Source organism: Aegilops tauschii, chromosome 1 (genome assembly GCF_002575655.3).
Source record: "Aegilops tauschii subsp. strangulata cultivar AL8/78 chromosome 1, Aet v6.0, whole genome shotgun sequence".
Lineage (NCBI taxonomy): Eukaryota > Viridiplantae > Streptophyta > Magnoliopsida > Poales > Poaceae > Aegilops > Aegilops tauschii.
In genome coordinates, this window is record NC_053035.3 from 154,515,459 (window position 1) to 154,534,911 (window position 19,453).

Sequence of the window (19,453 nt, forward strand, 5' to 3'; positions counted from 1 at the left end):
CCATACTTAGCAACGAATGTCTTGCCTTCGGATCTGTGATAGAAGGTGTACCCAACTGTCTCCTTTGAGTATCCTATGAAGACACATTTCTCCGATTTGGGTTTGAGCTTATCAGGATGAAACTTTTTCACATAAGCATCGCAACCCCAAAATTTTAAGAAACGACAACTTTGGTTTCTTGCCAAACCACAGTTCATAAGGCGTCGTCTCAACGGATTTTGATGGTGCCCTATTTAACGTGAATGCAGCTGTCTCTAATGCATAACCCCCAAAACGATTAGTGGTAAATTGGTAAGAGACATCATAGATTGCACTATATCCAATAAAGTACGGTTATGACGTTCGGACACACCATTATGCTGTGGTGTTCCAGGTGGCATGAATTTGTGAAACTATTCCACATTGTTTTAACTGAAGGCCAAACTTGTAACTTAAATACTCTTCTCCACGATCAGATCGTAGAAACTTTATTTTCTTGTTACGATGATTTTCTGCTTCACTCTGAAATTATATGAACTTTTCAAATGTTTCAGACTCTTGTTTCATTAAGTAGATATACCCATATCTGCTCAAATCATCTGTGAAGGTTAGAAAATAATGATACCTGCTACGAGCCTCAATATTCATCGGACCACATACATCTGTATGTATGATTTCGAACAAATCTGTTGCTCTCTCCATAGTTCCGGAGAACGGCGTTTTAGTCATCTTGCCCATGAGGCACGGTTCGCAAGCATCAAGTGATTCATAATCAAGTGATTCCAAAATCCCATCAGTATGGAGTTTCTTCATGCGCTTTACACCAATATGACCTAAACGGCAGTGCCACAAATAAGTTGCACTATCATTATTAACTTTGCATCTTTTGGCTTCAATATTATGAATATGTGTATCACTACGATCGAGATCCAACAAACCATTTTTGTTGGTGTGTATGACCATAGAAGGTTTTATTCATGTAAACAGAACAACAATTGTTCTCTAATTTAAATGAATAACCGTATTGCAATAAACATGATCAAATCATATTCATGCTCAACGCAAACACCAAATAACACTTATTTAGTTTCAACACTAATCCCGAAAGTTCAGGGAGTGTGCGATGATGATCATATCAATCTTGGAACTACTTCCAACACACATCGTCACCTCGCCTTTTACTAGTCTCTGTTTATTCTGCAACTCCCGTTTTCGAGTTACTACTCTTTAGCAACTGAACCAGTATCAATTACCGAGGGGTTGCTATAAACACTAGTAAAGTACACATCAATAATCTGTATATCAAATATACCTTTGTTCACTTTTACTAGTCTCTGTTTATTCTGCAACTCCCGTTTTGAGTTACTACTCTTAGCAACTGAACCAGTATCAATTACCGAGGGGTTGCTATAAACACTAGTAAAGTACACATCAATAATCTGTATATGAAATATACCTTTGTTCACTTTGCCATCCTTCTTATCCACCAAATAGTTGGGGTAGTTCCGCTTCTAGTGACCAGTCCCTTTGCAGTAGAAGCACTTAGTCTCAGGCTTAGGACCAGACTTAGGCTTCTTCACTTGAGAAGCAACTTGCTTGCCGTTCTTCTTGAAGTTCCCCTTCTTCCCTTTGCCCTTTTCTTGAAACTAGTGGTCTCGTCAACCATCAACACTTGATGTTTTTCTTGATTTCTACCTTCGTCGATTTCAGCATCACGAAGAGCTCGGGAATTACTTTCGTCATCCCTTGCATACTATAGTTCATCACGAAGTTCTACTAACTTGGTGATGGTGACTAGAGAATTCTGTCAATCACTATTTTATCTGGAAGATTAACTCCCACTTGATTCAAGCGATTGTAGTACCCAGACAATCTGAGCACATGCTCACTAGTTGAGCGATTCTCCTCCATCTTTTAGCTATAAAACTTGTTGGAGACTTCATATCTCTCAACTCGGGTATTTGCTTGAAATATTAACTTCAACTCCTGGAACATCTCATATGGTCCATGACGTTTAAAACGTCTTTGAAGTCCCGATTCTAAGCCGTTAAGCATGGTGCACTAAACTATCAAGTAGTCATCATATTGAGCTAACCAAACGTTCATAACGTCTGCATCTGCTCCTGCAATAGGTCTGTCACCTAGCGGTGCATCAAGGACATAATTTTTCTGTGCAGCAATGAGGATAATCCTCAGATCACGGATCCAATCCGCATCTTTGCTACTAACATCTTTCAACATAATTTTCTCTAGGAATATATCAAAAATAAAACAGGGAAGCAACAACGCGAGCTATTGATCTACAACATAATTTGCAAAATACTATCAGGACTAAGTTCATGATAAATTTAAGTTCAATTAATCATATTACTTAAGAACTCCCACTTAGATAGACATCCCTCTAATCCTCTATGTGATCACGTGATCCATATCAACTAAACCATGTCCGATCATCACGTGAGATGGAGTAGTTTCAACAGTGAACATCACTATGTTGATCATATCTACTATATGATTCACGCTCGACCTTTCGGTCTCCGTGTTCCGAGGCCATATCTGTTATATGCTAGGCTCGTCAAGTTTAACCTGAGTATTCCGCGTGTGCAACTGTTTTGCACCCGTTGTATTTGAACGTAGAGCCTATCACACCCGATCATCACGTGGTGTCTCAGCACGAAGAACTTTCGCAACGGTGCATACTCAGGGAGAACACTTATACTTTGATAATTTAGTGAAGGATCATCTTATAATGCTACCGTCAAACAAAGCAAGATAAGATGCATAAAGGATTAACATCACATGCAATCAATATAAGTGATATGATATGGCCATCATCATCTTGTGCTTGTGATCTCCATCTCTGAAGCACCGTGCTTGTGATCTCCATCTCCGAAGCATCGTCATGATCACCATCGTCACCGGCGCGACACCTTGATCTCCATCGTAGTATCGTTGTCGTCTCGCCAACTAATTGCTTTTACGACTATCGCTACCGCTTAGTGATAAAGTAAAACTATTACATGGTGATTGCATCTCATACAATAAAGCGACAACCATATGGCTCCTGCCAGTTGCCGATAACTCGGTTACAAAACATGATCATCTCATACAACAAATTATATCACATCATGTCTTGACCATATCACATCACAACATGCCCTGCAAAAACAAGTTAGACGTCTTCTACTTTGTTGTTGCAAGTTTTACGTGGCTGCTACGGGCTTAGCAAGAACCGTTCTTACCTACGCATCAAAACCACAACGATAGTTTGTCAAGTTGGTGCTGTTTTAACCTTCGCAAGGACCGGGCGTAGCCACATCGGTTCAACTAAAGTGAGAGAGACAGACACCCGCCGGTCACCTTTAAGCAACGAGTGCTCGCAACGGTGAAACCAGTCTCGCGTAAGCGTACGCGTAATGTCGGTCCGGGCCGCTTCATCTCACAATACCGCTGAACCAAAGTATGACATGCTGGTAAGCAGTATGACTTATATCGCCCACAACTCACTTGTGTTCTACTCGTGCATAGCATCAACGCATAAAACCAGGCTCTGATACCACTGTTGGGGAACGTAGTAATTTCAAAAAATTTCCTACGCACACGCAAGATCATGGTGATGCATAGCAGCGAGAGGGGAGAGTGTTGTCCACGTACCCTCGTAGACCGACAGCGGAAGCGTTATCACAACGCGGTTGATGTAGTCGTACGTCTTCACGATCCGACCGATCAAGTACCGAACGTACGGCACCTCCGAGTTCTACACACGTTCAGCTCGATGACGTCCCTCGAACTCCGATCCAGCCGAGTGTTGAGGGAGAGTTTCGTCAGCACGCCGGCGTGGTGACGATGATGATGTTCCACCGACGCAGGGCTTCGCCTAAGCTCCGCAACGGTATTATCGAGGTGTAATATGGTGGAGGGGGGCACCGCACACGGCTAAGAGATCTCAAGGATCAATTGTTGTGTCTATGGGGTGCCCCCTGCCCCCGTATATAAAGGAGCAAGGGGGAGGCGGCCGGCCAAGGGGAGAGGCGCGCCAAGGGGGGAGTCCTACTCCCACCGGGAGTAGGACTCCTCCTTTCCTTGTTGGAGTAGGAAAAGGGAAGGGAGAAAGAGAAAGAAGGAAGGGGGCGCCCCCCTTCCCTAGTCCAATTCGGACCAGATCATGGGGAGGGGCGCGGCCACCTTTTGAGGCCTTTCTCTCCTTTCCCGTATGGCCCATTAAGGCCCAATACGAATTCCCGTAACTCTCCGGTACTCCGAAAAATACCCGAAACACTCGGAACCTTTCCGAAGTCCAAATATAGTCGTCCAATATATCGAGTTTTACGTCTCGACCATTTCGAGACTCCTCGTCATATCCCCGATCTCATCCGGGACTCCAAACTCCTTCGGTACATCAAAACTCAATAAAACTGTCATCGTAACGTTAAGCGTGCGGACCCTACGGGTTCGAGAACTATGTAGACATGACCGAGACATGTCTCCGGTCAATAACCAATAGCGGGACCTGGATGCCCATATTGGCTCCCACATATTCTACGAAGATCTTTATCCGTCAGACCGCATAACAACATACGTTGTTCCCTTTGTCACCAGTATGTTACTTGCCCGAGATTTGATCGTCGGTATCTCGATACCTAGTTCAATCTCATTACCGGCAAGTCTCTTTACTCGTTCCGTAATACATCATCTCGCAACTAACTCATTAGTCACAATGCTTGCAAGGCTTATAGTGATGTGCATTACTGAGTGGGCCCAGAGATACCTCTCCGACAATCGGAGTGACAAATCCTAATCTCGAAATACGCCAACCCAACAAGTACCTTTGGAGACACCTGTAGAGCACCTTTATAATCACCCATTTACGTTGTGACGTTTGGTAGCACACAAAGTGTTCCTCCGGTAAACGGGAGTTGCATAATCTCATAGTCATAGGAACATGTATAAGTCATGAAGAAAGCAATAGCAACATACTATACGATCGAGTGCTAAGCTAACAGAATGGGTCAAGTCAATCACATCATTCTCCTAATGATGTGATCCCGTTAATCAAATGACAACTCATGTCTATGGCTAGGAAACATAACCATCTTTGATCAACGAGCTAGTCAAGTAGAGGCATACTAGTGACACTCTGTTTGTCTATGTATTCACACATGTATTATGTTTCCGGTTAATACAATTCTAGCATGAACAATAAACATTTATCATGATATAAGGAAATAAATAATAACTTTATTATTGCCTCTAGGGCATATTTCCTTCACTTCCGTCCATACAAACTTCTTGTCCTTCTTGAGCAACTGTGTTATTGGTTTTGCCATAGTGGAGAATCCATCAATAAATCTTCTGTAATATCCGGCCATTCCTAGGAAACTCCGCACATCTGTTACGTTGGCGGGTGGTTTCCAGTCAAGTATGGCCTTGACTTTTTCTGGGTCTGCGGCCACGCCTTCTTGGTTTAATATGTGGCCTAGGAAACCAACTTGCCTTAGCCAAAATTCACACTTGCTAAATTTGGCTTACAACTGATGTTTCCTTAATTCTCCCAAAACAATTCTGAGGTGCTCAGCATGCTCTTCTGGTGTCCTTGAGTAAACCAGAATATCGTCAATGAACACCACAACAAATTTGTCCATGAATTTCATGAACACTTTGTTCATGAGGTGGACGAAATATGCGGGGGCGTTCGTTAGTCCAAAAGGCATCACTGTGTACTCATATAGTCCATATCTGGAGGTAAATGCTGTCTTGGGGATATCTTTTGTCCGTACTTTCAATTGATGATATCCCGATCTCAAATCAATTTTTGAGAACACTTTGGCTTGCGCGAGCTGATCAAACAAATCATTTATCCGTGGCATCGGATATTTGTTTTTGATGGTGACCATATTGAGAGCTCGATAGTCTATGCACAGTCTCAGTGTCCCATCCTTTTTCTTGGCGAATAATACTGGCGAACCCCGAGGTGAGGAGCTGGCTTGAATAAAACCTTTGTCCAGTAATTCCTTTATCTGCTTCTTCAATTCTACCAATTCTGAGGGTGCCATCCTATAAGGTTTCTTATATATGGGAGCGGTGCCAGGTGCTAGTTCAATGCTGAATTCTATCTCTCGGTCTGGTGGCATGCCTGGTAGTTCTTCAGGAAATACGTCAGGAAACTCGCATACCACTGGAACTTTTCTCAGTTCTGAAATGTCCACTTTGTTCAGTTTTGGTTGCCGTGACCGTGGTCTCTCTTGGGCTGTAACTTTTATCGTCCTGCCGTGATGGTGAGTGAGGATCACAGTCCGATTGAAACAATCAATAAATCCTTTGTTGGTGGTTAGCCAGTCCATCCCTAAAATGACATCCAGTCCTTTATTTTCCAACACGATGAGATTGGCTTGAAACTGTAGTCCTTCGAACTCAATGATCACTCCTTGGTAGTAACTCTGAGCGATCTGCTTATTTCCGGGGGACTTGATGATCATAGATTTTTCCAAGGGAAGTATCGGAAAACCATGTTGCAAAACAAAATTCTTCGAAACGAACGAATGGGAAGCTCCAGAATCAAACAAAACCGTGGCAGGTACTGTGTTGACAGGAAACGTACCGAGCATGATGTCTGGGGCATTCTGCGCTTCTTCTTTGGTCACATGGTTCAGGTGACCCTTCCTGTGGTTGTTGTTGGGATTGAAATTGTTGCGCTTTGGGGCTGGATTATTCCCACCATTGTTCGGCTTGGGGGCCGAGTTCCTTGGTTTTGGGCACTGTTTAGCATAGTGCCCTTCTTCACCACAAGCATAACAAGTGACCCCTGGATGGTATGTGAAGTCCTTGTCCTTGGAATGAAACTGTCTGGTTGGCCTTACAGCAGTGGTCGTGGATTTCCTTGCTTCAGTCCTCTGAACATCAGTCTTGCTTCGGTTGTTGCGAGCAAGGGTCGTCTTATCCCTCTTTCGCTTACGGATATATTCCAGACTACGGCGCTCATTCTCCAAGGTAATGGCCTTGTCAACCAGAGTTTTAAAATCCGGGAAAGTGTGTACAACCAGTTGGCATCTTAGTGCCAGTGCCAGGCCGTCCAAGAATTTTTCCATCCTCTTGTTCTCTGTCATGTGCTCGTCGTAGGCATAACGAGATAGCTGGGTAAACTGACCGTTGTATTCTGTCACTGACATGCCTCTTTGCTTGAGGTCATCAAATTCTCTCTTCTTGATTTTTATGATGCTCCTGGGGATGTGTGCTCCACGAAAGCCTTCCTTGAACTCTTCCCAGGTGATGTTGTGTTCACTGGGATGCATGTGTAGGAAGTTTTCCCACCATGCTGCAGCTGCTCCAGTAAGGTAGTGTGGTGCATAAAGCACCTTCTCATGATCTGAACACTGAGCAATAATCAGCTTTCTTTCGATGTCACGAAGCCAATCATCGGCTTCCAGCGGCCTATCGGTGTGCGCAAACGTTGGAGGGCGTGTCTTCTGCAATTCAGACAGCTTGGAGTGTGGTTGATAGGGCTCACGGTGGTTTCCCATATTGATGACGTGGTTCATCATCTCTTGGTGCTGTTGCTGGCTTTGTTCGAACAGACGGCATACTTGAGACAACGCTGCTTCGCTGTCCTGTTGACTGGACTGTCCCTGAGTGAAGTTGTTGCTAGTCTGTGTCCCATAAACTTCTTCTGGCTGATTGGGCATGGAACGAGTCCACGGACGAGACATTTTTCCAGTCTGTGGTATTATTTTGCAAAATTTTATGAGAAGAATTGTGTGGCACAAGGAAAATCTTGCAAAGGCAAAAATTTAAAAGACCTCAAGATTTTTCAAGAAAGCATAAACGATTTCGCACGGAGAAGAACCGCTTAGCATATATCTTACATGCGAAACGCAAACGTACGATACATCACTCAGGATGTGCGTACACATTCCTGACATGTTATTTAGACTAGCACACTCCTCCGGAAAGTAGCGAACACACTACTACAAACTAACGTACAGATAAAACACATCATACAAGCAGACATAACGCGCGGCTACTCGGCGCTCTCAGTCGGAGATGGTGACGATGTCGTTTCCCTTGCCGAGGGCAAGACTCAGCGGTGCAGGAGATTCAACCTCCACCTCCTCTCTAGCAGGGTCCTGGCGCGTAGCACTGCGCTGTGGTGATGGCGCGGGAGCGACGGGCGGCAGTGCGGGTGTGGCAGGCGGTGGAGCTCTGACTGGAGTAGGAGCGATGACTCTGTCGAACTCCTCAGTGGTAGGCATACGACGAGCAGTGGCCAAAATGGCCGGTGCATAAGAGGCTGAAGATGAGACGAATGTCAGAGGCGGTGCCGTGTGGAGAAGCTCCTTCCTGCTGGCAGGACCGCCCCGAACTAAGTCCATGCGGGCAGCCACAAGATCGTCCATGAGGTTGTCGAAGGATTCCTCTAGAGCCTTGAGGTACTCAACAACCATCTCGATGGCTTCATCTCGCTCTCCCTGATGGCAGGCGAATGCATAGTGACAAGTATATGGCACATGGGAGGTAGCGGTAGCGACGAGTCTTCATCATAGGAAGGATGTCCCGAAGGCGAGCTATCGCCTCACGGGCAGCCATCTGCATGGCATGCCTCTCCGTAGGCATGGCCCTTCCCACAAAACGGAAGTGGCGGGATGCAGAACGTCCTCCCTTGAATTGCACCATGGCCTGGTGCAGAGACATGTCGTCGCTGAGCTTGTGCTGATAAAGCGTGAACTCCGGACGAGTCGCTGGCCCGATCGCGAGCTTGGTGATGGAGACGAGGAGTTTGACAAACCCCTCGGGCACGTTCGTGAACACCCGAGTCTCGCAGTTGCTGCCAGCCATCTACAAAAGTAGGCAAAAATTCTGAGTAGTCATGTCATAAATTTATGATGACCAACAGAAAATAGCTACATTTGCAAAAAATGCTGTAAAAGCACAAAAGACGCTAATAACCGATTAGCGATCGCACCTAGTGGCTTCCTACAGTCAGCCTGGCTCTGATACCAAGCTTGTCACGACCGGTTTTTCAATAAAAATATTTATTGAGAGACCAATCCCTTTTACGGACCAGTAAAGAAGAATTTCTTTTCACTGGTAGACAATATCTTGGTCACAGAAGAAAAACACCAGGAGTACTGAATATAATACAAAGTTGAGCTGAGACTGCTCAACAATTTATTACAAGCGCGCCGATAAAACATAACGGCGGATAGGGTGGCATAACTACTAACTCACGATAGAAGTGGTGGTGGAAATATCACCGTGATGTGGGTGATATGACTCCTGAAAACTAACAACTCTTCGAGCGTCGGGGTGAGGCTCGAGGAGACTTATTGCGGGTGGCGGAAGCGTATATAATACAAGTGACCAATATCCAGGATCGCACGGGACTGACTGGGATTCCTCTAGGCATCGGACTCACTATCAAACTCTTCATCCATGAGATCGCCTTCGTCAACATCTCGCCAAAACAACAAGCCAGGTGAGTACTATGAAAGTACTCGCAAGACAGTTCGGACATAAGATATAACAAATGTAAACATGATGCATATGAACAGATTAACAAGTGCACTCAGACATAGAGATAATAATGCACGGGAGATACAAAAAAGAAGTCGGGCGGTAGTCCTCCCGAAATCCCAAAATAATTACTGGTTGCCAAACGAGTGTCTGAATGACTCCTCGAGAGGAAAATACAAGAATAACAATGCCGCAGTCGGGCGTCCAGGCGACACCACATAAAGGGCTTATAATAGAATATAAATGACAGTGCGTGCCACAGTCGGACGTCTGAGCGACATCACATAAAGGGCTTATATCGAAAGTAAATAACAAGAATGCCACAGTCGGACATCTGAGCGACATCACATAAAGGGCTTATATCGAAAGTAAATAACAAGAATGCCACAGTCGGACGTCTGAGCGACATCACATAAAGGGCTTATATCGAGAGTAAATAACAAGAATGCCACAGTCGGACGTCTGAGCGACATCACATAAAGGGCTTGTATTCACAACTTAGTAGCTCATGAATTTAAATCATATCAAGAGGATAATTAGGTATGAGATAAACGACGGGGTTAGTCCATCCACAGGAATAATGTTCAACCAATATACCAATCAAGCTTGTTTACCGGGGATAATACCACGAGGACTTGACATAGATATGGGCTCACTGATCACGGTCCCTGGCCATGGATACGATGACTCGGAAAGATTTGACTCTGCAGAGTTTGTACTTAAACCACAGCCAACGGATTTCAGTAGTCACGGGGACTAGTTCCGTTTACGGTGTTTTGGAAGAAACACATCTAACCAGTACACACCCATTCAACATTCCGAAGCCAGGAATCACCCTCGGCAACGTTCAAGAAAAACCTTGAGACGGGGAGGCTACAACCTCGCGTAGCATGGGATCAAATTTATATACGCGCGCTCTAAGGGGTGCCCCCCTCTCGGTCCCAACCGGAAACACCCATGCCCCCCTGACCGGATGACTGGCTTTAATCCAGGGCCATGGAACCCTCATCCCGGCCCCTCTATTTGGTGTGTACACGGAAAGAGGTTACCAACTTACTAAACCGCATTCTGGCAGAAAACATGTGGTAGCACGGAAGGGGGAAGAACGATAACGTGACTCCGTCCACGTTAACGTCGGGATTTATCGGATGACGTAAGGCTGGCATGCTACAACAGTACCATCTTACTGCCCTTCATGTCACCACATGACTAGGCCATCTCTCATCAGAGATCATAGTAACTTCGGAACACACGGGTTGTTGCCTCACATGCAACAAGATACTCACCGATGCTCATATGTCATGCACAACCTTTCATGCAAACATGCAAAACACCTATCATATCAAAAGTTCAAACATGCTTGCCTGGTTCGGAGAAGTCGGAGTCTAGCTCGGCGAAGTTCGCGGCTCCGTCACCTCTTCCGGAACCTACGGTATAGCGAAAATGCATACTAACGTGAATACCAAAGCGTGCATAAAAGTTGTCTCAAATTTTTTCCAAATAAATCCTATAAAAACTAGACAAAAATATAAGACTGTCAGAAAAAGAATCACTCAAAAATCACTTTTTATTAAAAAGTTATAAGGGTTTTAGTCCAGGGACTAATCTGTGATGAAACAGAAAAGATCCAGGGACTTAACTGAGAAAACAGAAAACGGTTCGAAGAGAAACGCGCAAGCCCACAGAGAAAACGTACTTTGCCCGAAGGCGCCAACAGAAAATGATTCGCGGGGAGAGAAAGAGAGGCTGACGTGGGGGGTCCACATGTCAGGTTTGAAAACCTCGCCGGCGCCCGAAGGCTGCGGTGGTCGCCGGCGTCGAACCACGGCGAGTCAGGGAGATCGGAGTGTACCAAGAGGTTCAGCGTGTCCTTCCGCGTCGGCGGGTGGTGGACTTGGTCGGCGGGGAGCACCACGTCGACGGCGACACTTTCTCTGGCGGACGGTGGCTCGGGCGATGGTGGGGAACTCCGGTGGTGTGCTGCAAACTCCGAATTGAAGCGCGGGTCAGAAGGATGGATGCACTAGAGAGCTGCTGGCAAGAGATGAGAGGCAGAGGTGCACGCATGGGAGCGAATTGAGCTGGATCCCGTGGCGGGTCGCGGCGGTCGGATTCGAGGAAGAAGGCTCCCTCGGGGCTCTTCCAGTGGCTAGGCGTGGTGCTGGAGGTGTGAAGAGGTGCTGTGAGTTCGAGGTGGAGCTCGGGGCCTCTATTTATAGGCGGCTCGAGGGGGTGACCGTGAACGGGGTCGCTCCGGCGAGCAATTACGGCGAGGCAGTGGATTGGCAGGGAGCTTAGGTGGCCAGGCAGCATCAGTGAGGTGTACTGGTGCCGTTCCACTGCTAAACTTGGTCGGTCTTGGCGTAATGGCGCTGGTCCACGGCGGGGTGGCCGTACGGGCACGACGGCGGCAGAGAGCGCGCTCCGCGCCCAGCGGTTCACGACGAGGGTGGCAGCACGCACTGGGGAGTGGAAGACCACACGGCGGCCTCCGGTGGCTTGGGCAGTGCTGGGCGGCGCCGTCTGCGTTGCGCCTCTCTCTGGCGGCCGCAAAGCCGCCGCTGGCATCGGTCACGGGGCGGCGCACCTCCTCCAGCTCGTCGCCGATGCCCGCAACCTTCCAGGCGCTCGTGCGGTGCAGAGGACAAGGGGGAGGGGACAGGAAACACGGCGACGCCGGGGCACTAGCGAGATCGACAACAGACACTGAAGAAACGACAGTGGTTTCAGACACTGTTAACTGAATTTGACTGAACCTTATAAGAACAGTGTCCAACAGGTGTTCGATGAAATGATTTGGCAAGCAGAAAATTTTCCTGGAGCTGGGACTTGGTGAGGTGACCTCTCAATGCACCCAGAGGTTGCCTGATTTTTCTCAGATTTTTGGGAGAAGGATTTGAATGAATTTCATCAAATTTGGCAAATCTGGTCCAAACTTGCAGCAAGTATAGTTTGAAAAATTTAAACTGAAGACCAGTGGATCTTCATGGATCTTGGTTGAGGGTTCAAAGGACTAGCTAGGGGAATTGGTTTGGAGGCAAAATTCAAAGCAGAAAGAGTAGCTCCTTTGTAAACCTCCAAGGATCAAGATATAAGGCAGAAATTGTTTTTGATAAGAAATAAATATATGGAGAGGTTCAACTAGCTGGATTTGAAGTACATCATGATCCAAAGATGAGGAAAGGCTTATGAGAGTGGATTTACACTTAGGTCATGGCAAGAGAGATTTTTGAAAGTGGAAAAGGATCATTCCAAAAGCCATAGGGCATTTTCAAAGAAATTTTCACAAGACATTTTTTTTCAAGTGAAAAGCATTTTGGTTTGAGTCCAAATAAAAAGAAAGAACCTCCAAGACCAAAATCAAGTCTTGGGGTGAATCCAAAACAAAACACTTGTCATAAAAAAAAAACTTTATTTGGGAGGGAGAGTTCTTTAGGAGAAAAAATTTAAATCACCTCCCTCAAACCAAATAAAAGTTTGAAAAAGTCAAATAAAATTTTGGGTGTCACAGTTTCTGACGACTTGACCATGCTCATCTTGTTTGTTGCGATAGATCCATTTGGTGCCTATGATATTATGTGATATTATGCTTGCAAGGATCAGGACGCTTTACTAGTTCCCAAACATTGTTCAGCTCGAACTGTTGAAGCTCTTCTTGCATAGCTTGAACCCATTTAGGTTCCATGAAGGCTTCGGCAACTTTCTTGGGTTCAGATATAGAGACAAATGCAAAGTGCCCACAGAAATTTGCTAGTTGTGTTGCTCTTGAACGAGTGAGTGGACCAGGTGCATTGATGCTATCGATTATCTTCTCAATCTGTACTTCATTTGCAACACGAGGATGAACTGGACGAAGATTTTGCTCTTGCTGATCATTGTCTTCATCTTCAGCATTGACTTCAGGCTGAGCAGTGTCTTCGGGTTGATTAGGTGCAGAAATGATGATTTCTTCTTCAGCATGTGCCTCTGACGGTATGATTTCTCCAGTACCCATATGCTTGATAGATTCACTTGGTGAGGCTTCATCTAGCACATTTGGCAGGTGCTCTCTTTGCGAGCCGTTAGTCTCATCGAACCGCACATCCACATTTTCAACCACTTTATAGTGAAAGGGTTGAAGACTCTGTAGGAGTGTGAATCCTTTTCGTAGCCAAGCATAAAACCTGCATGTGCTTTCGGTGCAAATTTTGAAGAGTGATGTGGATCCTTGATCCAGCACCTAGCACCAAATACTCTGTAATAACTGACGTTTGGCTCCTTACCAGTTAGGAGCTCATAGGATTTCTTCTTTAGAAGCTTGTGAAGATAAACACGGTTGATGATGTGGCACCCAATATCAATGGCTTCAGGCCAGGACTTTCTTGGTGTCTTGTACTCATCAAGCATCATCCGTGCCATCTCAATGAGGGTTCTGTTCTTGCGCTCCACGATGCCATTCTACTGAGGTGTGTATGGAGCCGAGAACTCATGTGTGATGCCCAATGTATCAAGATAAGTGTCAAGGCTGGTGTTCTTGAATTCTGTGCCATTGTCACTTCTGAAGTGCTTGATCTTGATGCCATAGTTAGTCATGGCACGATTGGCGAATCGTCTGAAGACATCCTGCACTTCATTCTTATAGAGGATTATGTGCTCCCATGTATATCTTGAGTAATCATCAACAATGACGAAGCCATAGAGGCAAGCAGTGGTAGTAAGGGTAGAGTAGTGAGTAGGGCCAAATAAGTCCATGTGAAGTAGCTCAAAGGGACGAGACATCGTCATGATTGTCTTCGAGGGATGCTTGGCCCTAGTCATCTTTCCAGCTTCGCAGGCACCACATAGATGATCCTTCTTGAACTTGACACCCTCGATGCCTACGACATGCTTCTTCTTCGCGAGAGTGTACAGGTTCCTCATGCTAGCATGCCCTAGCCTCCGATGCCAGAGCCAGCACTCCGAAGCTTTTGCTAGAAGACATACGGCCAAATGTGGTCCTGCTGAGAAATCTACCATATACAGATCGTCTTTTCGGTACCTTCAAAGACTAGAGATTTGTCAGATTCCATAAGCACAAGGCAACAATATTTTCCAAATATCACAATCATGTTCAGATCACCTAAGCATTGAGACAGACATTAAGTTGAAACCAAGGGATTCAACAAGCATCACTTATCCATGTGCTGATCCTTTGAGATTGCAACTCTACCTAGACCCAATACCTTGCTTTTACCAGTGTCAGCAAATGTGATGTGAATCTTGTCAGATGGACGTAGGGTTGAATCCATGAGAAGACTTCGATCACCAGTCATGTGGTTACTACATCCACTATCCATAATCCATTCTGAAGCCTTTGGTGTCATACCCTACAGTGCAGTTTGGGGGATAGGCTTCACCAAGGGTATTGTGAAGCATAAACATTTGACGAACAAGCGGATTATGAAAGTTCAGATCTTGGTTAGGATAAATAGGATGTTTGTCAAGGAATCCTGGGACAAAATACATAGTAAGACCATTTTGGCATTTTATCTTGCGTCCCATAAGATGGTTTAGGTCCCCAGCATAAGCATCAGAAGCCTTTGATTTCCGACTGGAGACCTTTCCCTGCAAAAGAGAGTTAATTTTTCTTAACCGCCCACATCTTCAGGGGTGCTTAGAAGCAATGAGTCTAAGTGTAGCATCTGAGAACTTCGGCTTTGGAGCCCTATCAAATAGCCTTGCAGGTGGTGAATAATACTCATAAGAATAAGCAAAAAAGTTCTTGGTCTTATGAACATAGCGGTTGGACGAAACACGCTCATATTCATAAGTCTGAGTATGGTTTCCCTGCAAAACATTGGCGTTAGGGTGACTCTGGTGAGTCCTCTGTCTGTATGAAGCCTTTGGACCATATGAAGCCTTTGGTCTGGGGTTTGTCTTCTTCCTAGGTGGTGTCATGATGACGTTCACAGGAAGTTTCTCAAGACAACTTTTGGGCACCCAGATCTTCTTCAAAGGTGGTCCATTTCTGCAGTTAGTACCAATATACCTCGCAAACACTTCACCATTCTGATTCTTAAACATTTTATGGTTTGCATCAAAGGATTCATCAATGATGATCGGGTTAGCACAAGTGAAGCCAGATAAAGTAGATGGATCCATTGAAGGTCCCTTTGCAGCAACCCATGTGGTTTTGGGGTACTGCTCAGGCTTCCAGTAAGAACCATCAACATTCATTTTCCTCTCAAACCCAACACCCTCTTTCCTAGGGTTTCGGTGCAGAATATGTTTCTTAAGGACATCACATAGTGTCTAATGCCCTTTGAGACTTTTGTACATTTCTGTTTCAAGAAATGTCTTCAAACTGGCATTCTCATCAGCAATAGTTGTGGTATCCTCAGTAGAGGGGTTAGTTACCAAATCAGTAGTTGAAGCTATTGCAATAGTAGCAGTACTAGAACATTCAGCAACAGAGACAACATTATCATGCTCAAGACATTTTAGACATGGTGGTTCAAAACCTTCTTGAGAGGAATTGATCTGTTGAGCGCGGAGTGACTTGTTCTCCTTTTGAAGATCTTCATGAGTCGCTCTCAAGTTCTCAAGTTCTTGCTTCCTTTGAAGATAATCATAGGATAGCTTTTCATGAGTAGTTGACAGCGTTTCATGACGACTTTCAAGTTCCTCGTACTTAACATGAAGATTTTTAATGTCTTCAGTTAAGGATTGAGTTCGGGTCATTTCCACGTCCAACAGGTCATTGCTTTTGTCTAGCAACTTTTGAATATGTTCCATAGTAGTTTGTTGTGCAGTTGCAATTTTAGCAAGTGTTTTGTAGCTAGGTTTAGATTCACATTCAGAGTCATCCTCACTTGATGTTTGAAAGTAAGCATCGCGTGAGTTTACCTTGGCACCTTGTGCCATGAAGCAGTAGGTGGGAGCAGATTCATGCTCATCATTAGCATCAGCGTTGGTGACGAGGCCATTGTCTTCAATGTTCAAGATGGACTTGGCCACATAGGCTGAAGCTTGAGCCAGGCTTGCCATGCCTGAATCGGACTCCTCTTCAGACTCCACCTCCGCCTCCTCAGAAGCAGACTCCTCCTCTGAATCCATCCCCTTGCCAACAAATGCACGAGCCTTGCTTGATGAGCTCTTCTTGTGTGATGAAGACTTTGACAAAGACTTTGAAGATGACTTTGAGGATTTCTTCTTCTTCTTGTCATCAGAATCATATTCCTTGCTCTTCTTCTTCTTCTTCTTGGTCACATTGTCCCACTGTGGACACTCAGAGATGTAGTGACCAGGTTTCTTGCATTTGTGGCATGTTCTCTTATTGTGGTCACGAGTGGAAGCTTCATCATTTCTTGAGCTGGATCTTGTAGACTTTTTGAAGCCTTTCTTCTTGGTGAACTTCTGGAACTTCTTCACAAGCATAGCAAGCTCCTTTCCAATGTCTTCAGGATCCCCAGAACTGCAGTCAGATTCTTCTTCAGATGAGGAAACAACCTTTGCCTTCAAAGCGCGAGTTCGGCCATAGTTGGGACCATAGATATCTCTCTTCTCAGATAACTGGAACTCATGTGTGTTGAGCCTCTCAAATATGTCAGACGGATCAAGAGTCTTGAAGTAAGGACGTTCTTGAATCATCAGGGCCAGGGTGTCAAATGAGCTATCAAGTGATCTCAGGAGCCTCTTGACGATTTCGTGCTTAGTGATCTCAGTGGCGCCAAGTGCGCGAAGCTCATTTGTGATATTAGTGACGCAATCAAACGTGAGTTGGACATTCTCATTGTCGTTTCTCTTGAAGCGGCTGAAGAGGTTGCGAAGAACATCAGTCCTTGAGTCTCTCTGGGTTGAGACGCCTTCGTTGACCTTGGAGAGCCAGTCCCATACTAGCTTCGCAGTTTCCGGAGCACTCGCACGACCATACTGTCCTTTTGTCAGATGGCCACAGATGATGTGCTTGGCGGTCAAGTCCAGTGGAATGAACCTCTTGACAACAGCAGCGGTCACACCTTCACCGACCATGGGAACGCCATTCTTGACGACATACCAGAGGTCGACATCAATGGCTTCAAGATGCATACGCATCTTATTCTTCCAGTAGGGGTAATCAGTGCCATCGAAGACAGGGCACACAGCAGAGACCTTGATTATCCCTGCAATCGACATAGCTAAAAATCACACAGAACAAGGGAGCACCTTGCTCTGATACCAATTGAAAGTGCTAGTTATCGACTAGAGGGGGGTTGAATAGGCGATTTTTATGAAAGTCTTCAAAACACGAGGGCTTTGAAGACAAACAGTAGAAATGAACCTATTGATATGCAGCGGAATGTAGACTACACTAGACAAGCCATAGTCAAGTAAGCAACAAAGTGAGAGCACGAAGACTATCAGCAGCTAGGTAGTATGGATCAGGATGGAAGATAGTATGAAGCCAAACAACAAACAGTCTTCACACAGTGAAGATAATCAGATCATGCAAGTAGGCAATGACTTCATGAAGACAAACTGTAAGTAAAGGGAAGGGAAGGATAGAACCAGTTGCTTGGTGAAGACAAGGACTTGGTAGACCAGTTCCAGTTGCTGTGACAACTATACGTATGGTTAGGGAGGCTGAGATTTAACTCAGAAGACCGCGTCTTCACCTTATTCCCCTTGAGCTAAGAACACTTAGTCCTCGCCCAATCACTCTGGTAATCTTGAAGGTAGACTTCCAAACCTTCACAGACTTCGTTCACTGGCAATCCACAATGGCTCTTCGATGCTCAGAACGCGACGCCTAACCGGCTGGAGGATTCACAGTCCTCAAGTGTAACAAGTCTTCAGATCATGCGGACAGAAAGACTTCAGTGATGCCTAACACACTTTGCCTCTGGGTGTTTTGGGCTTTGTCCTCACAAGGATCTCTCTCCCTCAAATGCTTCGGAGGTGGGTTGCTCTCAATCGACAAAAGCCGTGCACTAACTCTGAGCAGCCACCAATGTATGGTGTAGGGGGTGGGCTATTTATAGCCAGGAGGCAACCCGACCTAATTTGTCTGAAATGACCCTGGGTCACTATGGAACTGACACGTGTCCAATGGTCAGATTTCGAACACACGCGACAGCTTGACTTGGGCTACAAGTAAAGCGGACTCATCCAACTCTGTATAAGATTTGCTCTTATTGTCTTCACTTGAAGACATAGGATTTGGTTGGGCATCACATCAGTCACTCTGACTTTGTTCACTTGGAACCCACTTAACAGTACGTTGGTTCCTATGACTCAACAAAGAAGAAAATGAAACTACGAAACAACTATGTCTTCGCACTCCATAGTCTTCATGTGAGTGTCTTCTAATGTCATAATCTTCACTGTGACTATCTTCACAGATCACCATTGTCTTCAATGTCTTCACACATTTTTAGGGGTCAACTCTGGTAGGTAAACCGAATCAATAAGTGACTACTACCTGTGTTATCCTGCAATTCTCACAAACACATTAGTCCCTCAACCAAGTTTGTCGTCAATACTTCAAAACCAACTAGGGGTGGCACTAGATGCACTTACAGTAACCATAGGAGCCGGGCAACCCAACTATTGACCAAAGACATGATTCGGAGCCGATGCATATAATGCGGTAATCGGGACGCCGAAGTGTACTATGAAAGTGTTTGGACTTTTTGTTTTTGAATATATGTGGCCGAATAAAGCCCCTAGCAATTAGTGCCAATGTGTATATGTCAATCCGTCGTGAAGACGGAATATGGATTATGGAATAGGCAAATACCGAATAAGGTAGGATGAAACTGTTTCCGCTATATTTTTATTGATACGTGCTCTTACAGAGAATGCCATCATCATCAAGGCTATTTTACATGCCAAGAAGTTGAGAACAAGGGAAAGCTGTATACATGTCCTAAAAAGGAAAAGGTGATCTTGAAGATCCTTTGGACAATCTGCCGCATGTCTGCGCCGCTTTTCACCTTGGTGTATGATCCTTTGAGAGGATCAACGATCG